The sequence below is a fragment of the Panthera onca genome, chromosome A3 (assembly GCF_046562875.1).
Source record: "Panthera onca isolate mPanOnc1 chromosome A3, mPanOnc1 haplotype 2, whole genome shotgun sequence".
Lineage (NCBI taxonomy): Eukaryota > Metazoa > Chordata > Mammalia > Carnivora > Felidae > Panthera > Panthera onca.
Window position 1 is genome coordinate 11,888,599 of NC_138341.1, and position 8,176 is coordinate 11,896,774.

At 51.8% G+C, this 8,176-nt stretch overlaps 1 pseudogene; it reads right to left on the reverse strand.

Annotated features, from left to right (window-relative positions):
* Positions 1-5,687: 5,687 nt before the first annotated feature.
* On the reverse strand, positions 5,688-6,026 carry LOC132687571 (large ribosomal subunit protein eL32 pseudogene; annotated as a pseudogene).
* Between the last annotated feature and the right edge of the window lie 2,150 nt (positions 6,027-8,176).

Consider the following 8,176-nt stretch of genomic DNA (forward strand, 5'->3'; position numbering starts at 1 on the left):
GGCGGGGCTGAAGGTGTGATGGACCACCCCTGGGCGAAGCCTGCACCCCCGGAAAGCACAGCACGGGGCTGGGACGCCCAGGGCGAACTGTAGTGTGGCCAAAGACACCCCCCACGGTCCTTTCCCCGGATCCCAGCCATAGATTCCCAGCCAGCAGAAGGATTTCCAGCTGTTGTAATACGTTTGGATGTTTTGACGGCGGGTGAAATTTCCTCCCTGGGCATTCCATTCCAGCTAAGTTCGGTGCTGGCGTAGATGCGTGTGGGGCGGCAGAAAGAACGGGGCCAGGAGCAGGGACATCCAGGTCCGGCCTCAGAGCTTGTCTTACACGTCTCATGACCCTGGGTGGGCCTCGGCTCTCAGGCTTCTAGGGCCTGATGGGTTGATTCTGAGCTCCCTCGTCCACGCTGCATGGCTGTGAGCTGAGGAGGGGGTGGGGGCCAGCAGGGACAGCAGCCAGAGGGCGGCCCCTCCTCCACCTCTTCCACACCCTCCCACGGGCCTGAGGACTCACATCACTGGGTGAGAAGAAAAGCAGGCAAGGCCTGGAGCCTAGGGTCCCGGTGCTGGCAGCCTGCCAGGTCCGGGGAAACTTCACCAGCCCTGCTCTCTGGAAATGACCACCTCCTCTCTGGGAGCTCCTAGCAGTAGGGAACAACGTTCTCACCTTCGCGCTCATTGCAGTACTGACTTCATGGTCCCACCCAAAGTAGGCCCTGATCTAGAACTCCCGGGTCCAGTTGTGCAGGCTGTGCACTGACCATTCCCTGGGGGAGTACGCGCGGTTCAATAGACTCTGATGTCTATGATGGAGCCTCGTAGACTCATGCAGTGTGAAAGCCCTGCCCATCAACTGATCTCTTGACGTGGAGAGCCGACAGTACCTACTGCACACTCGGTGTGGATGGGGAGATCAAAGGCCAGGGAGGCCTCTTCGTTCAATCGGTATTTAATTTGCCTTTGTGATTAAGAAAACACTTTTGCTTGTCTTATCTCATTTGATTCTCTTTGTGGGAGCAGGCGGACATTAACAATTCCATTTGACCTCTGGGTGCAGTGAGGGCCACACAAGGGGAAGAGACTTGCCCAAGATCCAGGCATGGCAGCTGCAGGGTCAGGAACTGGGTCGGCCGATGTCCTGTCCGGTGCTCTGGCCACAAGACTGTGGGCCGTCCGTCAGGCTGACCGCTCATCCTCTCTCCTTTGCCGGGGAAGGACCCTCAAGCACCTCTGCCTTGTCTGCATCTGTGTGTCCCTGGACGGGAGCTGCTTGCATGAACCTCAGAAGTCAACCCTGGGTTTAGGTTCCAGCTCTCCTAGCTGATTGCTCATGAGTAAGTCACCTCATTCATTCACTCACTCACTCACTCACTCACTCGTTCATTCAGTAAGCCTTTATTGGGTGCCTGCTGTGTACCAGTCATGCATCTAGGCCCTGGGGATACCCAAGTAAACAACACACACACAGATCCCCGCGCTAAGTGCCCCATCACCGTTAGCCACGCCCTCCAGGCTTGACCTCCACCTGCCCATTTACCTAGTGCTTTGTAGGCACAGCCGTGCTGTGACCTCTCCCCAGGGATCAGAGGAGGGGTCAAGCTCCCTCTCTGGGCAGCCTCAGCCCTTGGGAGCAGGCAAGGGAGGCATGGGAAAACTATCCATTCATCCCTGCGCTTACGTTTCCTGGCCTGGGGTGGCTGAGCATTGTCATGCTTGAGCTGGTGATAATATATTCCAACCACCCAGTGCTCATAACATTAACATCCGCGCTTGTCTCGGTGAATGATTTTCCCTGATACACAGAGCATTTCCTGCACCAGGCACCGAGGGCTGTTTATTTATAGGGTCACTGAAGGAAGGGAGATGCCAGTTTCCTCACATGTGAAATGGGGGTGGGGAGGGCTTTGGGACGGTTCTTAATCCATAGGAGAGAGTGTAATCGTTTGACTAAAATGTTCATGTGAATGATCCCAAACAGCGCTCGGTGCGTAGCAGGCAAGAAGAAAAAAAATGCTACCCGTTTTTACGTTTATTATTATTGGAGACACCAAATTCCATTCGGGGAAGGAACATGTCTTTGCCTGCAGAAGACCAAAATGCCTGCCCAGCTCGGTTCCGTCAATATTGCAGAGGGGGACCTAGCAGGCGAGGGCTCGGAGAGAACGGTTGGGTGGTCTCGGCATGAACCGTCTGCCTCCTCTGCATGCCAGAGACACAGCACAGTCCCCATCAGTCTCCAGCCGCCCCCGTCTCCCCCAGAAACTTTCCTGACATTGAAAAGGGGGAAATGGGAACAGGCACGCTGAGCTTCTGGGCTGGAATTCTGCGAGGCAGCCGCTGGGTCCATGTTTGCCCATCAAAGGCTGCACGTTGGGACAGTTGAGGGTTGGGAGATGAGAAGAATTTGTGGGGAGCAGGGAACAGGGAGGTGCGCAGAGGGACTGCTCAGGAACACGCCCGGGGAAGAGAACGGTGAAGACAGGAGCAGAGTCTGCTCATGTCACTTTCATAGTGGGAGAAGGTGATGCTTCTGCAAACATTACAGGGCTTTTTTTTTCATTCTCTAGGACACTCAGAGAGTGACACAACTTCATGCCATGTCAAAACAACAGCGAGCGATTGGTGATTCTTATCCTCATTTTGCAGACGAGGAGCTGAGACCCGAACGGTTCCGGGTGAGGCCCACGGAGTCAAACTGTGTGGGTTCCAATCCCAGCTCCGCCGCTCATTCGCCACAGATCACTCTGGGGAAGTTATTTATTCTCTGTGCATCAGTTTCCTCATCTGGAAAATGGGGATGATAAAATAAGACAGGTTTTTTGTTGTTGTTGTTGTTTAGAACAGTGCCTGGAACCAAGGAGGCGCTGGGTAAACGTTGCTGATGATGATGGCCTCATCACTGGGAGAAGAAAAGTGGAGTCAGGCTATGAACCGAGGGATCCAGACTTGTGCTCTTTCCACAGCCCTACACTGCCTTAGACTTTGGCAGAAGAGACTGACGAATGTTAAGCAAAAATATCTCATCCCAAATTGAAACCAAAGTATTAAGAGACAGTTTACTCTACCACTCGTGTCTGGGTGTGCACCACTGGCCAGTTAGGAAAAGATCTGGTTGGAGTGGCCGCCGATCAAGGCCTTCAGCTCATTTGAAGTCAGAGCCACCACCGCAACAAAACCTTACAATATCTGAAAAGCCCCATAACAGCTTCTCAGCTCACAGAACCCTTTACTAAGATTAATTATTATTATTCTTTAGGGGCAGTTTCCTGAACTCCCTTTCCCACATCTCTGCTGTGCTCCTTCTGTTCCCTGTGCCTGGAATGTCTCTTCATCTCTGAGTCCTGCCTATCCTGCGACACCCAGCTCAAGCCGCACCTCCTCCAGGAAGACTTCCCTGACCATCTGGCCCACAGGGATGGCCTCCTCCAGAGCAGCTGGGTGCTCACTTGGCCGGGGACATGCAGACTTGTGAAATGTGAATCCTTTACATGCATACAGAAGTCCTTTTCTGGAAACTAGATTGTAAGCTCCCTAGGACTGGAGCCCTGTCCCGTGTCTTTTTGTATTTTTTTTTTTTTATCACTTTTGACTACGGATTATTGAATTTGTATGAGCTCACACACTCATAGGCTCATTGAGGTCTAGAATGCTGGATTGACATTCTGTTTTTTCTTTTGTTGGTTATAGCATCTTATCACAGTGCCTCCCTCCAGTAGACATGTGTTCAGTCGGTGTTTCTTCCATTGACCGAACAAACATGGGCTCAAGACCCATCGGGTGCAGGGTCTAGGCGAACAGAGATGAAGGAACCAAGTTCATGGGAGCCACCATGGCGGGGAAAACCAGACGTGAACACGACTGATTTCAACACGTTAAGGATGGAGGTAGGTGTTTGGGAACAGCCTGAGAGATGTGAGTTGCCTTGAAAGCCGGTGTGAATTTGTTATCAGAAAAGTGGGGAAGGATGCTCCAGGCACAGGGAATGGTGGGATGCACGTGTGGTCTTGGCTTAGAGGACCCTAATAGAATTGGGGGATTGATAAGCAGGGGGATGTGGTCGGAGAAGGAAGTGACAGCAAAGAGTCAAGTGAGGAAGGCCTCAAAGAAGGTACAATAACTCGGTGTTGGGCCAGTTTTCAGGATGTTAGGCGGGGGATGTGATCTGTTAATCTGATGTGATAGGTGGGGGAGCCTCTGTTGATGACGGTGACCTAAATGTCAGTGAGTGGGGGACTGATGAAACATTCCCCAGGCAATGACAAGAGTGTATAGCACGGTCACCCCCAAATGGTCTTGATTCGCGATGGCCCTTTCTGTCCCGTCTGGGAGGAAGGTGGCATCTCTGTGCTACTGCCCTCCTCCCGGGAAGCTGTCTGTCCTGTGAGCCAGCAAGTCCGATGTTTTTGTGCTTGAAAAGCCCGCTCTCATCCACCACAGGTGGCTCATAGCTTTCAGCAGAGGATTACTTAGAATAACAAGTTAGTGACTGTCCTCAGATCAGGCGAGGCTTGCTGGAAGAAACAGGCATGCCCAGAGTTCATTTCGCTCAAGTCCGATGGGGGTGGGTTGAGAAAACACATTGCAAATTCCATTCTAGGAAAAAAAAGAAAAGAATTCTTCACCCAGTCAAAGCAGCATTTTAGAAGTAGTGTGTGGGAACGGGGCATCATTTAAAAATCTAAAGGCAACTGTAACCGTCTCCGGAGTGTGGCGGGGTGACTGGGTGGCAGGTCTGCCTGAGGAAATGGGGAGTAGGCTGTCGGCTGTGCTCTTCTTGGGGTCAACTGATCTGGGCCCCATAGGAAACAGCTGGGAAATCACGTGTGATATGGAGTGGGGAGACAGGGAGAGGGAATGGGGAGGGGGGTGTAGGCGGTGGTAGGGGGCAGCTGAGGGAGGGCAGGGGTGAGGGTCTGCTGACTCTCCTCCGTCAACACTGGAGACCGCCAACAGGCCCGGGCTTCTGCTCTGCTCCCCACTGCCAGCCCCAGGCCAGCACTGATGATGCTCTTCTAAAAGTTCTGAAGGCGTCTATGCTGTCTTGTAAATTCACTCAAATATTTGACGTCCTCAACCTATGAAGGAGAATCAAGGGACACAAAACCTCTTTGCCAAATGCTAACTCTGAAGTCTGCAAAGTCTGTTAAGGCACCAGTGGCTGTGAATACATATACAGGAAGAAACACAGCATGTGTGTTTGGGGCGACCTAGGTGACTGACTTATAGTGCGTCCCCACCTGAGAAAAGTTCCAGGGCACTGAGGGTGCTGAGTCAGCTGGTGTTCTAGAAACTGGAAGCGATGCCTCAGGCCCTGAAAGACAGGTGGATATGGAAGGCGGAAGAAGGACAGCACTGTGCTACTGTGGAAAATAATGTGTGCTTACGATGAGCAGGCCCTGATGACTCGTTGCTTGAACCTTTAAACCAATCCAGGCAATTCTTGCTGAAGGGAGGAGGTGGGGCAAGATATCAGACCCTTCCGCATGCGTCGAGGCCACCACTGCAAATGGCGGGGTAATTTACCCCTAAATGGTCCACTATTTATTATTATTATTATTATTATCATTATTTTAGTTTTATGGTTTTATTAGCACAAATACGATGTGCGCATAAACTGTCTATTCATTTTCTTTGCCGTGTAGCCTGACATCGGGATTGGGGACCCTGGTGGCCAACTGGGCTGCTCTTTATGCAGTGGCTTGGTGGGTCTGGGAGGGGACATTGTGAGCAATCTCTGTGCAGTAAGATTTGTTGTAAATCAGCAGCACTTCAAGCTCCTTGATGTGGTGGACTAGGAACTTCCGGAAGCCAATGGGCAGCATATGCTTTGTTTTCTTGCTGCTCTCGTAACCAATGTTGGGCATCGAGATCTGGCCCTTAGATTGTCTTCCCCCCATTTCACCAATGCCTCTGGGTTTCCTCCAGTTGCATTTAATTTTGACACGTGGGTCTGAGTGGTGCCGGATGAACTTGTTAGTCCTCTTTTTAACAATCCTGGGCTTCACCGGAAATCTGAGGGTGGCCATGATGCCGAGTAAAAGATGGCTGCCACCGGCATAGGCAGTGCCGAGGGAGAGAGGGGAAGCCCGCTATTTTTAAGTAGGACAAAACCGAAGCTCAGAGAGGTTCATGTGACTAAGCTGTAGCTGCTAAGTGGCAGGGTTGACACTTGAACCCATTGGTTTGACTGTCGCCCATGCTTCCATCCGGTGCTCCGTGAGGGAAGGGCCTCCTGGCTTGAGCCGGGGACTAGCTTAGGGGCACAGAGGGAGCTAAGGCTGGGAGCACATCCAGGTGCAGCTGGGAGGCCTGCACAGGAGCTTGCTGGGGATGCAGAAGGAAATGGGGATTTCCAGGCCCTACTGGAACGGAAGGTTTAACCTAAGTGTGGGCTCCGGCTCCCTGAGTCCCCTGAGGTCCCCATCCTTCCTCCTTGGCCTGGCTGGAGACTCTGGCTCTGAAACCGGAAGTTCCTGAGGGGTGAGAGTCTGGAATAGTCTGCTGGGAGTTGTATACAGGAAGAGGAAAATACAGGTAGAACTGGAAAAGGTATAAACACATGACTCATTGCTTTCCCTGGTCTTCTGGAGGCTGGCTTGGCCTGACTGCTGGGGAGAGGCCTCAGCTCTTGAGAAGAGCCTCTGAGATGCTCTCTTCTGCTGGAGATCGAGTTCTGAGTTCCCTCCAGCCTGGGAGGCTGGAAGCATCCTCTTTATTGATGGATGGTGTCTGTGAAGGGGGCCTAGTGGAACAGCAAGACTGCTGGCTTTGATGTCAAGGATTCTTGGGTTTGAGTCACAGCTCGTTCTTTTTTTTTTTTTTTTTTTTTTTACATTTATTTATTTTTTTGAGAGATGGAGAGAGACAGCATGAGCAGGGGAGGGGCAGAGAGACAGGGAGACACAGGATCCGAAGCAGGCTCCAGGCTCCGCACTGTCAGCACAGAGACCGATGTGGGGCTCAAACCCACGACCTATGAGATCATGACCTGAGCCGAAGCCGGATGCTTAACCGACTGAACCACCCAGGCACCCCACAGCTCATTCTTTTACTGGCTGTGTGACCTTGGGCAAGTTGCTTAAGAGCCCCGGACCTCAGTGTCTCATCGATTGGAAACAGAGGGGACTGGAAGGTGGAGGTTAGGGGTTATAAAATCTGGAAGGACTGGTCACTTATGCAACACTTTTAATTGAATTATTACCCTACACAGGCAAGGTGCTCATGCTGGAGATTTTGAGGGAGTAATGAGATAACAGTAACATAGATTCCTAACCAATGATGGTTACCTTTCACAGTACACAGTAGAGGCTTAATAACTGCATTTTGTAGTAGATAGCCTCCGAGGTGGCCCCAACGATCCTTGCTTCTCACTAGTCATGTTCCTGAGTGGTCCTCTCTCACACTGAATCAGGAGCAGCTGCTTCGGATCAATAGAACATGGTGAAAGTGATGACGTGCGACTTCTGAGCCCAGGTCATACAAGTATCAAAGGTCCTGCCCTGGTCTCTGGAATCATTCACTTGGGGAAGGCCAGCACCACGCCATGAGGATACTTGAGCAGCCAGTGGAGGGACCTGCATGTAGACTGGCTGAGGCTTGTGACCGATTCGCCAGGCATGTGTGGGAGCAGCCCTTGAGAGGGTCTCTCAGTTGGCCAGCTCCAGCTGGCATCTGACCATAATCTCATGAGAGGGCTCCCCAGTCCAACCACTTCAAAATTCAAACTTCTGGAAAGTATAACGGATAATAAAGGACTATGGCCACAAAGCTTTGAGGTGATTTATTACACAGTGGTAGATAACTCATGCAAGTTACCCTCTTCTCTTTCCCCAAGGCCCCTCTTTGCTTCCTTGGCCAGTTTACTTGTCAGTTGATTTGGGGGCCACCCCTCTGCCCTCACCCCACCCTCTTTGTTGGCTCCCTGGGCTGCCCAGTGGACAGTCCTCCGTGGTTCCCAATACCTAAGCTCCCTGGAACACGAGTGGTATTCACTATGGCTGCCTCTTGTTGACCTGCACCTACGTTCTCGGCTTGCTTCATTTTCTTCACCCTCTCCAGCAGCTTCTCACGAGCCACTTCACAGGTAAAGAGGAGGCTGCCAGCAGGGCCTGGCTTATTAATATCCTTTTCATTTCCTTACAAATCCATTTTTTTTTGACCTAGCACGCAGACCTGA